Below are 21,549 nucleotides of genomic sequence, written 5' to 3'. Positions count from 1 at the left end.
ACCCATGTGTGGGATGTCCTCTGTCCAAAATTCCTCAATCCAGGCATCAAGGGTATCCCTCTTCCTCTGATGTAGGTCACTAAATTCATGACTGCATTAGTCAACAGTGCAAGGGATACCACTGGCAGTGGTCACAACCCAGGCCAAACTATCCCAAGCCTCTGACTTATACTGGGACCCAGAATAGTCCCCCAACAGCAACCTGGCACTATGCTGTTTCACTTGGAGTCCAACAAAAATCTTGGACTTCTGGACAGTCCATCTCTGAGCCCTAAATCTCACACCCTTTCCATGAACACCTGCCATGTCTGTCATGGATCAAGAGAAATGGAGAATGATGGTTTCCTGCCAATTGCAGTCATCGTGTTTACTGGGAATGTGCACACTGTTTGAAAATGTGCACCTTACATCATCATGGAAACACGGTGCTCTGGGGTGCACGATGGTAAGCAGTGGACAACAGTGGCAAGCAATGCAATTTCATAGTTATTTGCTATACAGGCACTTGTATAAGTGTGTTACTCAAATCTGAAGGCCATGCCAGTCCAGGGAGCAAAAATCTACTTACAGGAACATAGTACATGGTATACCCACAATCATACATTTGACAATAAATGTGATAACACATAGATAAATAAAGAAATAACTGACACAATATTAATGTCTCAGTCCTTTGTATTTTCTAGTACTTGTGTTTTTTATACCATAGGTTAGATACAGATTTGCTGAATCTAGACTGTTTGACATTATCTGAGCATTAAAACCAGCCTTCTTAAATTAAGAGGGCCTCTTGCACCCTTGCGGCAAAAGAGTGTAGCAAAGGACCCATCTGAGTTAGAGACTGTTGGAATAAGGCTCAGTATAGAGCATTCCCATTGGCCAGCTTGTTTGAAAATTGCTTAACTTGTTTTAAAAAAGGGTTCTCACAGTTCCTAAATAAGCCCTGCATTTGCATAGGTTTGCACCAGTTTTAACACAGCTCCTCAGAGCTTGGCAACCAGTCACTGCTCTACTATCTTCATCTGAGCAGTCCGAGGCATCTGTTTGTGCATACACCTTCATGCAGCTCAGTGCAGTGGAGATAACCATTGGCAGTTATATACGTAAAAGCTAAAGTCGATTTATTTTCCCTTAGAAGCTGCCCATGCTCAAACAGAGGAGTCCCTTAAATTGCACTTAACTGCACGGAGAGCACCTTAACTGGACTTTTTACAGCATTTTCCACTTTAACTGAAATCTCCTAATCCTAATAGTCTTGTATCCCTTGAGAGCCCCAATAGTACATACCCTGCATTAAACCCCAAATTAAACCACATAATTCCTCATTAAAGTAAGCAAATTTACACTTAGTATTCTGGTGTCATTGTAAGGGGATCCAGTACTTGTCAGCCTGGGATGACATGGTAAATCGACCATGCTGCTTTGCCAGAGATGGTCTTCATCTGTCACCTCTGGGATTTTGGTTACTGGCTAAGGCTCTTGCCTCCCCCCATGGTGCCTTTTTTAGGCAATGCCACAACAACAAAATTCCTGATATAAAAATATCTTCAAAAAAGCAATCTCAAGGTTATGCTGATAAATGCTAGGAGTCTAAACCTAAAACTGGACTCACTGGAAGCAATCCTCACCTTAGAAGATGCTGACATCTGTGCAGTCACAGAGACTTGATTTAAGACTGCGGAAAGCACCCCCACCATATCGGATTATAATGCCTTCCACACATTCAGACTACAAACTGAAAGTGTGAGAACTAAAAGAGGTGGAGTATCAATATTCATCAAAGATAAATACACCTCTAGATTGGTTAAACAGAATGATTCTCTTGAAATAATCCAGATTCAATTGACTGTATGTAAGACCCTTCTCCAAGTTATTGCCAGTTATAGGACCTCCTTCATGAACCAGGATGCCCACACTGCATACTTGGATCTACTTGAATTGCTCAAGATACAACCAGACACCTTGGTTTTAGGTGACTTTAACTACACATTCATAGACTGGGTAAATTATATATGTACTAACACACTTGCCCAATGGTTCTTTGACTTCATCAACTCCAATGCCCTGGACCAGTTGGTTGGCACTCCCACAAGGGGCTCAAACATTCTGGATCTGGTTCTCACTAGCATAGGTGATCATTGTACCACCCCATGTGTGTGTGTGTCCCAGTAAGGTCTGATCATAAATCAGTCTCATTAGAAGTAACAATAACATCTGACCCCCCCATTAGCAGCAACTAGACTAAAAACCTCTCCAAAGCCAATTACAACCTAGTACATGATGACATTAATAGCTTTATATCCCTGCCCTCACTGATGGCATAGACAACTATACTAGGATTTACATCGATGCCTTGTACAAGCATCTGTACAAATGTATTGACACAGCTATACCTAATAGGATCAAAATAAGATCCTCAAGAAAGAACAAGTCTGCCGGGTGGATATCCGCTATTAAGAGGTTATACAATAAGAGAAAGAAATTACTGTCCAAGAGCAGGAAGGAATAGTCTCTGAATTGGAAGCATTCCCTCCTCAGCTTAAACAAGCAAATAAGACACCCTGTAAGGCATTCTAAAGCTAACTACGATCCAAACTAGCCTCCTTCTCTAGGGATAACCATAAGGCCTTCATTAGCTGCATCAGAAACTTTAAAGGAAAAAGCCAGATCTGCGCAGAAGTGGTTGTTAACGGCACTGCATATACTGAACCTACAGAAATAGCCAACCAGCTAGCTGACAGATTCAGTGAAAACTTCTCCCCACTTGTCCCCACCACATATCCCCTAAAGCATCCCTACCACCTGCCCTCCACCTAGTATCTCCAAGGAGTAGGTCATAAACAGTCTCTCCAAAGCCAAAAACACAGCCTCTGTGGGACCTGATAATATCCCAGGCTGTGTTCTAAATGGATTAAAATAGGAACAAGCTGCATCACTGGGTACTCTTTTTAGCCACAGTCTGAGCACTGGTTTTGCACCTTCTGAATGGAAAACAGCAACCATCATCCCATTACATAAAGGAGGCACTTCCACAGACTCTGGGAACTATAGACCCATAAGCCTGACCAGCCTAATCTGCAAGGCTATGGAAAGAATAATTATGGACCTTATCGACAAAGATATAGGAGACCTCCAAACACTTGACCTGGCCCAGTTTGACTTTGTTAAAGGGAGATCCTGCCTCTTGAACTTGGTGGACTTCTTTGAGACAGTCACCAAAGCCCTGGAGGAAGGCAAATCCATGCATACAGGCTACGTGGACCTAGCCAAGGCCTTTGACACTATTCCCCATGCAGGCATCATTGATAAACTCACCCAGCTAGAGATCAACCCATATATTGTCAGGTGGGTTGCAAACTGGCTCACCAATAGAATACTCACAGTCAAAATAGGTGATTCTACCTCCAACAGGGATCAGTGCTGGAGTCCCTATTGTCTGGAATCTACTTCTCAGATGTAGAAGCTAAAACAAAAGGTCTATGGCTGAAAAAATTTGATGATGATTGCAAACTGGGTGCAGTCATTGAGTCCCCAAAAGATGTCAACATCCTACAAGAGGGACTTACACAGGCAAACCACTGGTGTCAAAGTTATGGACTAAAACCCAATGCAAAAAAATGCATTACCATCCCCTTAGACAAGGGTGACATCCCTACAGATTACCATATTAATAACAAGCACCCTAAGCATGCAATCAGTAGTGAGACATTTGAGCACATAGGTTGACAGCAACCTTTCGTTTGACTACCATGTCTCCACAGTGGTAAGAAAGGCTTTCTAATCATCCACCTTATAAGTAAGATCATTGCATCCCAAACAAAAGAGGTTATAACACCCCTGTACTCCTCCTCAGTGCTAAAATTGCTATCAAAGAACTTGTCCCTGAAACATTTGTACATATTTATCACACAGCATTCCATCCATTTTCATGTATTGTGTGTATCTCTAAAATGGCTTGACAAACATGTCATGCCATCAGTACACTTCTAACTAATGCATACAGATAAAAGTGCAACAGCCTTTGCTTCACACTATTCTTAAATACATTCCAGCATATGCAGTATGCAGGTGAAAAAATGGGAGCTTACCTGCTGAAGTTCAGTACTCTTCTGTACAGAAATATGCTGAAGAAAAAAGTGTTTTTGCAGTCTTCCAAACATATACAACTCTCATCACCATCATTTTAGCTAGCTATATATTTGCCTTTTTATAATGGTGTAGATTATTAATGGATTGCAGCTGTCTTTGTCTGTGTTTCATAGATGTTAATTACAGCATAAGCAGCTGATCAGCCAATCCAACACAGTGGAGCTATTCAACAAGCTATAAAGCATCCATGTAGACTCCATGCTGATATTTCCTGCAGATGTCAAGTTGTTTGGAGTACAGACACAGAAAGTGTACACAGACAGAATGTTAAGGGCTGCTGCTTCTTTAATCCAGTCGTAGGTGCTAGTGGTTGAAGCCAATAGGCCTAGGCCAAGAAGGAAAACAGTGCTCAGGCCATATTTAACTTATTACAACCTACTTGATGTGGAAGTTGTAGAGTGCTACATGGTGAACAAGGATAAACTACAGGAACTCTGCGACCTCTGTTAGCCTCAACTCAGAGCCAAAGCCAACCGAGGGGAACCTATCCCACTAGAAATTAAGGTATGTGTAGCCCTTAGAATCTTAGCTTCAGATACTTTTTAGTGACCAACAGGAACATGCTGGGGATGTCACAGGCATCAGCATCCAGGATCCTTCACCAATTCCTGGATGCTATGCTCCAACATGCCAGTGAGCACATATATTTTCCCCGTAGCTCTGAGCCAGAAATATGAAACAGTTCTACCAGGTAGCACACTACCCTGAAGTACTGGATGCTATAGATTGCACTCATGTAAATATTAAGGCACCACCTGGGGAACAGGGTAGGCACTACATTAACAGAAAAGGCTACCACTCTATCAACTGTCAAGTTATGTATAATGCCAAGGGAATCATCTTGAATGTGTGTGCTGAAAGCCCTGGTAGTTACCACGACTCATATCTGGCACACCTCCCAACTGTACCAGATGTTTGCTAGGGGGATATCCCAGAGGGTCATTTACTGGGAGATGCAGGCTATGCACTGGAACTGTGGCTGATGACACCCATCAGAATTACACACATGATAAGGCACATGTTCAAACCAGAAATGTGATAGAGCATGTGTTTGGGCTGCTGATGTCATGGTTCTGGTGCCTTGATAAATCTGGGGGAGCCCTACAGTACAATCCATGGACATGTACAGAAATCTTCACAGTATGTGCCATGCTACATAACACAATCCTGAGAAAACTGCTGCAGCCGGATCAGCAAGGGGAAAGGGCACACATCCCACCACCAGTGCCAAGGTCACCACAGTGACATGCAGATGAGGAGTCCAGAGGGGCAACCAGAAGTTTCTGTGGGTGTAGGCAGACATAGGCATGCTCAGTATGCCCTGGCATTGACTAAGAGGCACTCACCATCTAGAGGCCACACACCTTACTCCTACTCGCATTCATATATTAAAATTGATGCCAAGCAACTCACACAATCTTTACCTCTCCATGTATTGGCTGTGTACTACTTGCATCAGACATAGTCAGCCCTGATGTAACACTATGGCAACTGCTGCATTTGCAAGGTAATTCCTGAACCCGAAGTGTACTGTTTAATAATATTATGACATATCCTTGTATTTCATCACTTGGTACAGTAAGCAAGCAAAAGGTGGGAGATTTGTACAGAAATTACCATAACATGTGACAGCAGAAACTTATTTGACTTATATGTGTCCATTAGTAAGTAGCAGGCCTCAGTCATCAAAGATTCACACAGTAGTACCTCTCAAAAGTACTGATGATCACTGCATGCCCTCAGTTTAGCACCATATGTTCTGTACTGGAAAATTATTAAAGAGAGAAGTTAGAAAGTAATAATACACATTGACGTTTCTGACTTCGCAACCCTCACAAAATCAAACAGGCAGGATGTAAAACAAGGAAAGTAACAAGAGCAACATATCCTTGTTTGTGCAATAGCAGTAACTTACATTTACTCCCCCCCAAAAGAACAGTCCATTCTTGTTTGTGCTGTAACAGTAACTCACCTTTGCTTGCCCCAAAAAGCAGTCTATGCTTGTTTGTGCCATAACAGTAACTCTGCTTTGTTCCCCCTGCTTAAAGGAAAAGTGTACCCTTGCAGGTGCCATAACAGTAACTCAGTTTTCCTCTCCCCAAATAGCATTCTGTGCTTATTTCTGCCATCCAACCTGCCCATCAGTTGTTAGCACCTGAATGTCATATTATTCCCAGTTAATATCCTCACACATTTTAAGGCCAATGATATAGAATGGTTTAAACACTGCATGTGTCAGAGTACTGGTCAGATAACTGATGAATGACCAAGAAACACAGAAAGGTAAGACAGATCTGTATATTTGCAAGCAATAATCATAACAGGTTGTGTGATCACTAAGTGCACTATGTCCAAATATAATCAATTTAAAAAATGTACAAATAATAGTTTATGGTTTGATATGTGTGCATTCTGTTGCGGTTGACTGTGTGAAGAATGACTTCATTTATTTGCTGCAAAGCTGTTTGTGTGACAAAGAAGGATAAGGCACCCATCCTGTTTTCTGAAGGTGCATTGGAGTGAGAGTTGAGATCTTGGCCTATGTAGAAATAACTCATGTGTACTAACATTTTCTAATCTGTATGTCATAGATCACTTTTTCCCATTTAAAGTATTTATCCATTTTTTTACTGAATAAGTAGATCACTCAGAAAATAGACAGCCAAAAATAGAAACAAGATGCATTCAATCAGTGCTATTGCCTATGGCAGCAGGTATAAGTGTAGGGCTGGACTACAGATGGTCCTGGGTTCTAGCACAGTGTATACAACCTTAGTTTTACTGTTGTGACATTGCAGTTTATAGCAATGAATTAAAACATGAACAGCTGATATTTCAACTCTCTTGTGGCAACAGGTGTTAGTGTAGGACTGTCATGCACATGGTCTTGTGTTCAAATACAGCATATTCCATACACTTTTACTGTTGCTCCATTTCCTATTATAGTCACTCTCACTTATAACACTTGACGTAGTGTACATGATATTAATTAAGATTAAAAATTATATGTATGACAGCTGAGACAGTAATATTGTGTCACTTTATTTACTTATCGATGTACATTTATTATCAAATGTATGACTGTGGGTATACTGTGCACTATATTTCTGTAAGTACATTTCTGCTTTCTGGACTGCCGTGACCTTCACATTTGTGAAACACACATACACAACTGCCTGTACATCAAATAACCTTGAAATTGCATTGCTTGCCACTGTTCCGCACTGCTTACCATTGTGCACCGTGTTTGCATGATGGTATGCGGTGCACAACAATTTCAAACAGTGTGTACACTCCCAGTAAACATGATAACTAGAATTGGCAGGAAACCATTATTCTCCATTGCTCCTGATCCTTGATAGACATGGAGGGCATTTGTGGAGAAGGTGTGAGATTTAAGGCTCAGAGATGGGCAGTCCAGGCGACCATGTTTTTGTTGGATGCCTAGTGAAACACCACAGTGCCTGGTTGCTGAAGCAGGGACTATTCAAAGGCTTGGGATAGTTTGGCCTGGGCTGTGATCAGTACCACCGGTATTTCCTGCAGTGGTGAACATTGTAAGCAGCACTACAACAACCCCCAGAGGAGGAAGAGGGGTACTCTCAATACTTGGATCAAGGAATTTATGATGGAAGACATACCCCAGATGTGTAATTATCAACTACAGTGAGTACTTGTAAGGCTTAAAAGCTGAGTATAGGCAAGACTGGTATTCATAATAGTATTATGTTCTGTTCTGTTTTTTCCCAAAGCTGACATGGAGGGGAAGTGCAATGTTAGGACCCATGGCACTAGATTGGCAAGGGTGAGGGAGGCATGTGGTATGTATGCAGATGAAGAGCAGTGTTATTATAGCATGGTAAATCAGAGATAGCTTGTTAGTCATTTTATACATATATATCAAATTGAGCATGCATATCTCAACTGTAAAAGCAAGTATGCATGCATTAGTCTGTAGGACAAACCAAGAGTACAATATTAGACTTTAGTCTGAAGTTGTGGGTTCAAATACCACACTTCCTAAATATACAACACTGTTAATTCTTCAACTATGTGTAATTTAAAAGTTTAAAGTAAAAGTTCTATACCAGTGGCACAGATGCCCTGCTATAAACTGTGATCTGTATAATTGGAACATGCATATGTGCAATATATGCACAAGACAAGGAGTATGTGCTGCAATCTGGAGTACAGTGTGCATCTGTTAGGAACTGTTAGGGCCAGATTCACGATGGCTTGCATGGAGTCTTAGAGTAGAGTAAGACTCCATGCAGCCATCATGTCTGACGAGTGATCCAGGAACAACCTGCAGGGGCGTGCAAGAGAGCTCCTAAAATGGTTCTTACACGGACAGGGCCGGGTTATGCAAATTACCTCAATTGCAGGTGAAAGGCATGCAAATGAGGTAGATTTGTGATTCAGGAAACCCGAATCTGTCTGAGTAAGAGCAGTGTTATCTGCAGAAATGTACTCAGTTGACAACTGAGTACCGTTCTGCACATAGCAAAACGGACCCGTGACAGCTCCAAATAAAGGTTGCATCCAGTGCAGGAAGCATGCCAATGGCCAAATATTCGGCCAATGGCAATGTTTCCTGATGCAATATGAAAAAAAAATTATTTATTTTTTTCTCCGATTTCCGATGTTTAAGCGTAGCGCAGCGCCGCGCAAACGGGCTGTGCTCTAAAAACCAGAAAAATAAAAATTAAAACCCACAAATGTGGATTTTATTTAAATTGTTAATTTACAATGCAAGGGAATGGCAGGCTGAAGACAACATGGCCACCGAGTAGAGGTTGCTAAGGGGGGAAGCACAGTCTAAGAGATGTAACCAAGCATTAGTAGGCAATCCTATGCAAAGGAGGGTTAGGATAGTGAATTGCAGGTTTACATAGCAAATGAGCACAGTCAGTGGAGTGTAGGAGTAGGATAAGGGGAGTAACAGAGTAGAAGATAGGTGACATCACGACTGGGGTATGTATGAAAGAAGGGAAGCTCATTGGAGCAGAGTGGCATGTGTCAGCTGTCATTTACACATCATTGAAAGAGGTGTGTCAACAGGTAGGCTAGGTAAAGGCAAGAAATGGAAGGTATATGCCATGAATAACACCAAAGTTTCTTGCTGAGCGGGTATGCGCGCCTGTAAACCCGAGTAAGACAGTGTGCACACGTGTAAGTGTGAGTGCGCGCGTTTAAGCCAGAGTAAGCATGTATAAGGCAGTTTAAAGTGTTGTAAGCGCATTTGCACTGGTGTGCGTGCGTTTTAACCCAAATAAGCAAGTTGTAGTCCGTGTAAGCATGTGTGCACGCGTTTGAACTGCTGTGAGCGTGTTTGCACTTGTGTGTGCGACGGTCCCCCCCGAGGAAACTGAAAGGAAATAGGAAGCACAACAAATAGTAGGAAGTTACCAGGGAGTACTAGCAGAGCTAGCAGGTGAAAACAATCAGAATCAGGCAATTACACAGGCAGTACACTAGCCCAGCCTAGCACCTAAAACTCTGCAAACAACAGTCCATTATGTTTCTCACAAGAGACACTGCAGTAAGCTAATAGAAGTGAAAACTGAAAAAGCTTTACTGAGACAAAGAAATGTTAGGGGCTGCCATTGCTGTTATAAGGCAACATATTCAACATGCTGAGGGTGGTGACAATGGAAATGCTGCTGGACAACCCACAGTGAGGAGATGGAGAAGAGTGTACAGGCCCAGGGTAACCTACCAGCTACATGAGCTGGAGATAGTGGAGCGCTATAGAGTGGACAGAGACCTCCTGTAGCAAATTGTTGAGCTGTGCAGGCCACACCTCACACACAGAACCAACAGAGGGGAACCCATCCCAGTGGAAACCAAGGTATATGTTGGCCTAAGAATATTAGCAACAGGTACCTTCCAGAGAACAACTGATGATATGATGTGGATATCACAGGCATCAGCATCCTGGGTACTGCACCAGTTCCTGGATGCCATGTTAGCACATGTCGGTGATCATGTATATTTCCCCAATTCCTGTGAGGTATTGGCCAGCAATATGCGTCTTTTCCAGCAAATAGCGGAATACCCTGGGGTAGTGGGTGCAATAGACTGCATGCACATACGCATCAAAGCACCAGCCGGCGAGCGGGGTAGGGTCTACTTCAACCACAAGGGCTTCCCCTCCATCAACTGCTAGGTCATGTGTGATGCCCAGGGCATAATACTGAATGTGTGTGCTGGCTGCCCTGGAAGCTACCATGATTCCCATATCTGGCATCTGACGCAGCTGTACCAGACATTTGCCAATGGGGACATCCCACATGGTCACCTAGTGGGGGATGCTGGCTATGCACTGGAGCCGTGGCTGATGACACCCATCAGAAATGCACACACACCTGAACAGGAACGCCATAATGAGGCACACGCACAAACACGAAATGTAATCGAGCGTGTGTTTGGGCTGCTCAAGTCACGGTTCTGGTGCCTGGACACATCTGGTGGAGCCTTGCAGTACTCACCAACTACATGTACCCAAATTGTCATGGTATGTGCTATGCTACATAATATGATCCTGCGAAAACAGCTGCAGTAGGACCAGCATAGGCCTGGGCCAAACAGCCCTCCACCATTGCCAAGGTCATCACAGGCAGAGCGTGACTCGGAGGAGGAACAACCTGAGCCTGCCCCAGTAGGCAGAAGGAGGCATGCCCAGTATGCTTTGGCCTTGGCAAAGAGGCAATGCATAGCACATACACTGGCTCAGTAGGAACTCTGGAAATGATACCTCTCTCTGACTCGTACATATAGTAAAAGGGATGCCTAAGTTGACACTGCCTGCTTTCAAACATGTACAGGGAGTGTAGTATGTGCATCCGACATAGGCAGCCCTGCAGCACCACCTGAGGCATGATTGCCATGTGTTAAGCAATTTAAAGCAGTGCTAAACAGCATTTACCACCATGTAGTATATGCAAACAGAATCGCACACACCAACTAGTGCAACTGTGGTCAATGTTGAGTAATATTGGGTAAGGTCCAGCAAAGTTGGTGAATATTCAGCAATGTTGGACAAGCCTGGTCTAAGTAGGGCATAGCTGAACAAAAGCCAACATGCTCATATTTGCTTAACTGGCCCTTAAGCAGTCTGGTCTGCTCAGTATGAAAATATAAAGCAGTGATGGGCCTCAAACCTAGGATACTGTGCACTATAGTTAAAGTACTGAACCACTAAACCATGACAGTATTGCAGTAGTCAGCCAGTATGAAGGAATGTTGATAAGTCTATGCAAAGTATCTCATGGAAACCCTGCAGGCACAGCATAATCCCTGTTGAGTTATGACACAAAGGTGAGTCCTGCAGTAAGAACAGAACTTGACTTCCAACACACACACACACACACACACACACACACACACACACACACACACACACACACACACACACACACACACACACAGTATAAATGTTAATATTGGTCATGTTCACACACATCCACAAATGTAGTGGACCTCAGATCGCAACATACTGAAAGGTCACACTGGGCATGCTCACACACTTGAATAAATGAGACAAATGTCAGGCAACAAAACATGGAAAGCCTGAACTGGGCATGCTCACACACTTAGGCCATGTCTGAGTACAGCAGTGGGCCACACATATCTGGCAGTTGCATGTGTTAACCCAGGAACCTCTCACTATCCAACAATCTGCCCTGTGCACACAGTTACATGTCAACAGACACATATATAATATAGTGGAACCCTGTCATAATCAAATATGTTCTGCAGATACCTAAGTTATTTATAGAAACTGGGAAAGCAAAGATGATAAAGACCTGCAAACAGTATCAGCAATAAATATTGTGCATCCCGAACATAAGTATAGGTTCAGAGGTCGATACTAGGCTATCTGCCCTAGGGCATGTACAAGCCTAGCAAAAGTGTGTTTGGCTTTTGCAACCCTGTCAGATTACTACACTGTGCCAGTGAATAGTAGGTCACACAAGATAGCCCATGTACGTCTAGGCTAGTGTGCCTCTGTCTAGCAGGGACACATAAGATATCCCAGGGGTAAACATACGATCACCCATACAGCCATCAAGATGTCCCCTGTAGGTGGTCAGTGGGTGGCTCTACCTATGTGAAACTGTGATCACAATCCGGAGTGAGTGGAGGCCCTGGGATAAGAATCTGTCCCTCCAGCATGTCCTATTAACATCTGTGCTGAGATATATGTCCCTGGAGTGTGTAGCTCCAAGGGAGTCGGATATCCTGAGGTGGAGCATGTCCAGTAATTCTGGGTTGGGTATTTCTGTAAACAACAGGCACACATCATATCCGAGTGGTAAGCAACTGAGTATAGCTGGAGTTACTGCATCTGAACTGTGCAGGTCATCCGTGTGAGTCCCTACATCTGCTTGGTGAGGAACTTCTGTGGCCAGTACAGTTGCTGCAGGTGTTGGGTAAGGTACACCCCAAATGTGGCATTGTAACCAAGCATGGTTGTGATGAGTATAGGGGCACAATGACCTCACTCGATCTAGATGTGAAACCATATGGGATAAGGTGGCTTATATAGAAGGTCTGTCCAACCACTTTGGCAATGTGAATGTCAAAGGTGACAGTACAAACAAGTCATGTCCCCAATCACCTAACAACTCCTACCGTATGTAATGAAGTACTACCTATGTGGTAATGTGTGGGCATGTTGCTATTCCCAAAGGGGATGACTATGCAACTAATGGCATTTAGCTGTAGGCCATGGCTCAGGCACCAGTCATCCATCTCTGTGAGACCCTGTTTGAGTATGCATGTGGCAGCTGGAGAGTTGATTATGGCACCCAGTTTGCAGTCAAGTGCGAACAAGGTCAGCCATATTCCCCCTGTGGTAGCCTGTACGTCAGACAAATATATACTGAACAAGAGAGGTCACAGGACCGAGCCGTGTGGGATGCCACGTGTAACTGGTGTATAGTCAGACATGGCACCTGCAATTCTGACCATGTGGGTGATATCCCTGATCCATGTAGCAATCCATCATGTGAGATATGTGTCCATATCAACGCTGGTGAGCCTATGCATAATGGCCCAATGGGTTATTGTGTGGAAGGGGTTTGCAAGGTTCAGCTAGGCTGTGTGGATAACTGTCCCTATGTTGATGGACCTGTTAACCGTCTAAAGAATACAAACATGTTCAAGAGGCAAGATTTGCCCACAACAATGCTGAAATGTGTAGGACACAGTGTCTGTAGGTTCCCGATGTCTATGTGTAAGAGACCCATGACAATACACTCCATAGCTTTGCAGAACAGGCTAGTTAGGCTTATAGGGCAATACTGTCTGTGGTCCGTTCGCTGTATGCCATTCTGTGGGTACATATCCTGTAGTAACTCCGATATTGCACAGTGATGTAATGTGAGGGTTACATCTGTCATGAAGCTCGTGTAAGATGCATGCCAGGACACCATCTGGTCCCATTGATGCTGTGATGTATGCTTTGGGGAGGGCAGCACTCACCTGTTACTGTGTGATGTCAGGGAGGTTACACTCTGTTGGGATGGATAGTTGCTCCCTAGGGGGGATGGGGGGAGACATCTGCACTGAACCTGTTTGCCAGGATGTTGGCAATGCCAGTGGGTTCAGGGTAAGTTTAGTCAGTATGCAGTAACTCACAGCATATCAGTGAGTGTCCACCCAGTTTCCTGACATAACTGAAGAAGGTCTTGTGATAGTCCTACGTGTCTGGTGCAATTGTCCATGAGAAGCAGCCCTTAGATAAGTTCATGAGTGATCGTAGCTGTCTGCTAGTACAGATCACAGATGCTTTCTCCATCTGGGATTGTGCTCCGTCATGTAGTAGCTTCCTCCTGATGTTGTACAGCTTATTAATGGCTGGGGTCTACCAGACAGGTCCCCTGCCATTGGAGGAGTGAGTCCTGTTGTTATTTGGGATAGCACAATCCATGCAGTCCACTAGGTGTCCATAGAATGTGTATGTAAAGGATTCAGCAGTCGGAGCCATATTTGCCACTGTCTCAGGGTCTCTGAAGGATACCACCTTGCTTTGGTGAAGTGAGACGTTGGCTCATGAGACATTCACCAAGATTACCCAGGATGGATGTGTGGAGGGTATATGTATGTCCAGTGAGATATATGTATGTTCTGACCTTAACAATAAGGGGTATATTGCTGGTGTGGAACATAGAGTCCCCATGTTGGTGATGATCAGGTCCAATATGTATTCCCCCTTGTGGCTGTGGTGACTGGTTGTGCCATAGCATATGAATTTACAAATTGTAGCGACTGTAGGGTGAGGGTGTTGGGGCTTGAGTAGTATCCACAAATAATAATATTTGAAGTCACCCAATATAATGGTGTTTGTGGAGACCTTCATATTCTCCACTGTTCCCAGGAATGCCGAGTGTGGTTCCTGAGTATGGGAGGGTGGTCTGTAGCAGGCAACAAACTGAAAGGCAGTTTTGCACAATGGTAGTTGTATGTGTATGGTCTGTGATGCTTTTTGCAGTGCTACTAACCCGGAGGTGTGTGTATCTGTGATGTATATGGATACTCCCCTAGTTGTGTTGTCCATTCCAAGTCCTGTGGTCAGAAAGCATGGTATGAAACATAACCTGGTAGTGCTGGTGTGCATATGTGAGCCTGAACTAGGCGTCTGTTAGTGCACAGATATCGCTATCCTCCACACTGAGGAGAGTTCTGAGTGGCCGCAATATGAGGGTAACACATCTGGTGTTGAGCAGCATTACCCTTAGTGTCATTTAACCTGTAATGTCTATGGAGGTGGGTTTGTCTTTTGAGCCCTGCTCAACAAATGCACTATGGTGGTAGCAAGAGCCTTAGCCAGCATTCAAAAGTCCAAGGGTGACAGGTGCAAGCTGTCCATAGTGAAGCTACGTGGCATGTCGAGCATGTCACCACAGGCTGACAGACACTGTATCCCCTATGAATGACACCAATTTGTTAGCCAACTGTTAAACATGATATGTTTGTCTGTATACTGTGACATCATAATTGGTGGATGTAAGATGCTAGACAAGGTCAGGGTCATACTGGCCTGGGCTACATGATCAGAGTGTTCCTCCATGTACCATGTCATGTGGTCCAGGGAGTAACGTCTGAGGTTTTACGCACCAGCGTGGACAATGATGGTGCCAGTCCTGTACTTGCTTTGGAGTGACCTGACTGCATGTGTTATGTGGCAGATCCTGGCACCCGACAGACAGCCCAAAGTGACTATTCCCATGTTTGGGCTGGTGAGTGGTACATCAGTGTGTCTGACAATAAGTGTCACCTATTACAAGTGTATTAGGTGTGTTGTTTAGCCTGAATGGCAGTGACTGTGTGGCACACTGACATTGTGAACTATGTGATATGTGGGTATTGTAGTGGGGTAGCAGTTGTGTGTGTGCCTGCTGTGGAGGTCTCTGCTGCTTAGGCAGAGTTAATTCACAGCATCTGAGTATGTCTATGTGTGATAATGTGGTTTGAGTGCTGTCACCAGATGATATGTGAGACTGATATGTGGTGTGTGTGGTTACCTTCACCACCTGATAGACTGTGCCAGTCATGGGTCGAGAGAGTTCAGCACCCTGTATGTCTCTATAGGTGCATCTCACACATATATCTGAGTTTGTCGGGAGGAGGAGAGGGTTGTCTGTGTACATGAGGCAGATGTGACATTGTGTCAACATCACAATATTCACCAGCTGGACTGGAGACTACACACGAAACTGACTCCTGGACATGCGGGGATATTATGATGACATACACTGTAGCTAGATCACAAAGGATCAGTAGGGTGTTAAGTGTGTAAAAGAGTATAACAGGGATTAGTGCTCAGGTTCATTGGTGTTCTGTAAAGAGTAGCTGAGAAGGAGTCCAGACTGAATCATGACACCTCCGACAGCTATGTCATATATAGCAATGTACACCCATATATGTCCTGAGTCAGGGCCAACTGTACCTGACTGACAATGCCAACATCCTGACAGACAGGCCCATATTTACAGACCCACCTCCCACTAACGATAGTCCATATCATCATACCAGGAGATATCACATGTAGAATGGATGAACAGCTACCCCCAATGCCAAAAGAATGGTAGCAAGTGGAATACATTGATTCCCAATATGTGCCATGCATAAACTACAGAACCAACAGATCCTGCACCTGAACGGTCAGCTGAGCCTCCCCCCCTACACAGGATGTGGAACCGTTAAATGTGTTACAACAACATATGGCACTCCACACAAGTGTTGGTGCACAACACACCATGGGAAGTACAATCCAGTACGCCTATGACGTCTGATCTGCAAGGCCATGGAGTCCATCATGGTTGAAGTCATAAACAGAGCTATTGGAAGCTGACATACACACAACCCTACTAACTGTGGTATGTTCATGTGCAGATCATGGTTCCCAAACATGCTAGACTGTTTGCAAGGCAGCCACCCAGGACATACATCACTGAACACAGCTACACATGTCTCACATAGACTTTGAATAGACCTTTATCAACATCCCATACACATGTAGTACCCACAAAACCAACAAGCTGTGCATAAATATGTGTTGACATATGAAGGAATGTCAATGTGTCCACAGATAGATCACACAAGGTAAGGATTATGAGTTCCTGTTCAAGCTGTTGACACCCGATGACCCACATGGACCATTCCTGGAATGGCATAAAACAAAGTGTACACACATTACCATGTCCAGTCTGATGATGTTACCATCCTATAAATACAGCAGGAGAAAGAAAACCAGCCAGTAAAGCAAATGCGCCATGTTAAAGTGTCTTTCTCTAGTATCATAACATAGTTAGGTAGGGGTTTGAATCCTGCAAACACTGAGTGTGTGTTTGGGGTGTGTGTATGTGTGCAAATGGCTTTGAAAGGAGTGCCCTTTTTGGAGACTGGGAAAACACACTAAAAGAGGTACATTCCTCTTTGGAAAGACTGATGATGTCACCATCCTACAAATACAGATGGAGAAGGGAAACCACCCAGTAAAGCAAATAGCGCACCGTGTTAATGCATCTTTCTCAAGTGTCATAACATAGTTAAGTAGGGGTTTGAATCCTGCAAATGCTGACTGTGTGTGTGTGGGGGGGTGTATGTGTGCAATTGTCTTTGAAAGGAGTGCCCTTTTTGGAGACCGGGAAAACACACTAAAAGAGGTACATTCCTCTTTGGAAAGACTGATGATGTCACCATCCTACAAATACAGACAGAGAAGGGAAACCACCCAGTAAAGCAAATAGCACGCCATGTTAATGCATCTCTCTCTAGTATCATAACATAGTTCGGTAGGGGTTTGAATCCTGCAAACACTGACTGTGCGTGTGTCACTGTTGGTCAAGGCGGTGTGGGTTTTGCTTTTACTATGGTATGACATATTATGATTACAACAGTAAGTGCATTGCACACATCAGGTATCTGCGTGGCAAATATATATGTGCACATGTCTCCTCAGTCAGTACATAGGTGTGAAGCCTGCATACTACATGAATACATTTGTGTCCATTGACAGGTTGTGCCGCTGCTTCTCGGATCATAGGTCACATATGTATGTATGTGACAAGGCCGTCCACTGTCGTGATCTGTGGCCAAGGTCATCTGTGCCACACACACCCATGACAGTTACTTAAGAGTAGTGTGAGTGAGGGTATATGCCTGGGGTATATGTCAGACATGTTCATACACAACAATGACTGCCAATAATGGACAGTCTTTATAGGTGTACAACTGCCTTGTGGATATGCATTCAGGCCTTTAATGTCTTATGTGATACACCTTGGGACTCCACAATACCTATGAATATGTGGATACCAAGGGACACATGACATAACATGAGGCTGTATGTACACATTGGTACCCAACATACATGTTGAGGGCTACCACCTATGTGGTACTGACGGGATAGTATGTATAGTACATGTGGATGACTATGCCATAGTCGGCTTACTGCTATACAGCATGTATCAGACAACAGGTATCTGTCTGTATGATACCCTTGTGTAGGATATGCGTCCCATCCAGGGAATGCATTGTAGGCCAATGCATGCATTTCCAGATTTGGATGGACACATCCCTAGTGTGTTTGCATGTACCTATGGGGGCTATATGCCAAACAGGTGTGGTCACAGGAATGGGTGGCGGTCATTACCACTGGTTAGTGTTAGCACCAGAAGGATCCAACTGTTACTGAGTTCCCTACGACTGTGTGTCATTTGTCAGGACATCATCCAATGATTGCTTATAGTCATGCTGTTGAGGTTGTGTATACTACCAGACCGCAAATCATTGACAGATATTAAAGGTATCACCCACAGCATAGTGTCAACCCATGTCATACACACATGTCTACCCATGTTAGTACATAACTGTAGTAGAATGCATACTGGCCATTGAAAGATACTATGAGATGTTAACAATGTGTACAACAGGGTATGCCACACGTCCCATGTGTCCACTATGCACATACATGCAGACAGTGCGCACCCACCATGTTCACAGATGTACACTTGCTAATCTGTACTGCACACATCACACACATACTGTCCACTCACTAACACATGCTGGCAACACATTACACTTCAGCCAAGTGGCACATGGGTGGACAATACATACTCAGACCTAACAGTGGTGTAAACAATGCTACATTGACAATCAGAGCTTTGATGCATAATGTCTGCTCAGATATACCTACAAAGATGTCATTACACTTTCCTGTTGACAACTTGCTAATATTGCTACACTGCTATAGTGTCACCCTGTGCATCAGCACCATGTTAGCCTGTTCCTCCGTCAATGTTACAGATGACAGGAGGCAACACAGGTATCATCATATGCACAGGGCATTTTGTTGTTTGCCAGAGCCTGACACTGACCCATCCAATCGACATGTCTGCATGTGTGTGTGTGTGTGTGTGTGTGTGTGTGTGTGTGTGTGTGTGTGTGTGTGTGTGTGTGTGTGTGTGAGTGTGGGACAACAGTACAGCATGGGCCAATGTTGATGTAATGTGTGTGTGTATGTGTGAGCCCTAGTTGTTTAGTTAATGTGTGTGTGTCTGCATGCACACAGTTCCACCATGTGGCTGCCATATATGGTAGTTTGTGGGACAGCCACAGACTGTACCTGCTAGGCTGTACAGATCACTGTCTCCGGCCACGGACACAGTACCTGTGCCTGGCAGGGGTGTTACGGACAGTATTGGGTACCAACCCTGACTGGGTACTGTCATTAGAGGCAGAGGTATGACGACTGGACCCATGTCCCTGCTGGGACTGGCCAGAGCCACGTGCACATGGTCTACTGGGATGGTCAATGGACAAGCCAGCCCCAGCATTGTTGGGGCTGGTACTGCCACTACGGGAGTGGCTGTGAACTGTGGGCCGTCTGTGACCACTGCCAGCTGTTGCTGTTGCTGGCATGTGTCTGCGTCGATGTCGCAACCGTCCCGCATGGTCCTGGCTCATGGAAGACATATTGTGGAGGGCATCTAATGTCTCCCCCCAATGTCTATCAATGACCTCGGTGTAAGTCCGGATGGCACCGGCAAGGTCACAGATGCTGTCATTGATAGCGGTGTAATGTGCCCTCTGCACCCTAAGTCCCTGCCTGGTGTACCTTTCCATACGTGCCTGAGCCTGCATTACAGCCCGGAACATACTGGATGTCGTAAGACCTGTGAGGGCACACATGCCAGGGGCAATACGACCAGTGGTGCTCCCCCGAGAACCCCTGGACCTCTGCCTATGTGGTACCATTCCAGGAATATGGCTACGGCTGCTGTGAGGGGATGCAAGTGCCATGGGTACCACACTCTCCTGGTCAATGCCAACTGTATGCTGTCCCTCGCCTATGGCCATTGGTGGTGAGGGATGTATTGACAGTATGAGTGTGCGCATAGATGGGGTTGAACACTGTGTACTGCTGATTGGCGGACCAATGACAGACCCTGTCAAACCTTCCTGTGCCAAAATACATGTCTCATCATCACCACTATTCATGGCAGTGGCTTCAGGTTCCCTGCTGCTTTCGGCCACCCCTAACTCAACACCTGTGAGAGGAAGACAGGAAACACACTTTACGGTCTGCACATGAACACATGCACACATCAACACATGCACACATGCACACATGAACACATGAACACATGAACACATGCACACATGCACACATGAACACATGAACACATGCACACATGAACACATGCACACATGCACACATGCACACATGAACACATGCACACATGCACACATGAACACATGAACACATGCACACATGCACACATGCACACATGAACACATGCACACATGCACACATGAACACATGCACACATGAACACATGAACACTAATACACTCCTCACTACAGCACATACACACACACACCAGCAATCCAACACATACTCTATAGTGGCTGAAGGTGGGTGTCAGTATCACAAAGTAAACAGTCACCACACACGTGTCAGCATGCAGAATATGTGTTGCACAAGACCATGCAGTGCAAGTGTAGGCACCCCTATTTAATGGCAGTATACATGGCTTTGATGCAACTGTGTAGTTGTTTAGTGATTGGCTACACCCAGGAACACAATGTGTACATGGACACAACATTGCTGTGCAGGTATTATCAGCTCTGCAATGCCCTGTGCACCATCACTCACAAGTATACATGCCATGGCTGCATGTGTTATCTGTGTGACACATAGATATCCATGTCTGAGTACAGTGTCTGTGTCCATAGCAGATAATAATGGGCACGGGTGTAGCACATGCATGCTATGTACACACACGGGATGAGTGGTGCGTGTTGTTGTGAAGGAATCCCAATGCTCGACATGGCCAGTGTACAGTGGTTATGGTGAGTGTGGGATATATTGCAGATATGTCAGTGCCAGACATGGCATGGCATGCTACACGACTGCAACATTATACACCACACATACCCAATGTGTGTCAAGTGACCTATACACCCACTAGCATTCCAGGACATATATGTGACACTTTGGATGGCAACTGCTGTGCATATTGTGTATACTGGCATATGTAAGCACACACACAACATGCTATGCATATTGTGTATAGGTGCATATGTTTGCACACACACAACATTGAGGTGCAAAGCAATGACTGCTATGAGTAGTACTGTGGTCACTGTAACTGGATGGGGTGTAGTACACTGTGCCATCATCAACATGCATCTTGTGGTCACTCACAGCTACTAATGTGTGCAAGACCACCACCTAGCATGCTGTACTTGAACTGCAGTGCTGTGGCTACGTTCACACTTACACAGCCACCTTGTACATGGGTGTGTGAGGTGCCCAATAGGGAGCATTGCCTAACATGACTGTGTTATGTGTTGCAGAGTGTTGCACAGCCCCATGATAGGCCT

Source organism: Protopterus annectens, chromosome 1.part2 (assembly GCF_019279795.1).
Source record: "Protopterus annectens isolate FY-2018-M chromosome 1.part2, PAN1.0, whole genome shotgun sequence".
In the NCBI taxonomy this organism is placed as follows: domain Eukaryota; kingdom Metazoa; phylum Chordata; order Ceratodontiformes; family Protopteridae; genus Protopterus; species Protopterus annectens.
The sequence above is the reverse complement of the archived record's forward strand: the minus strand, read 5'-3'. Positions refer to the sequence as shown.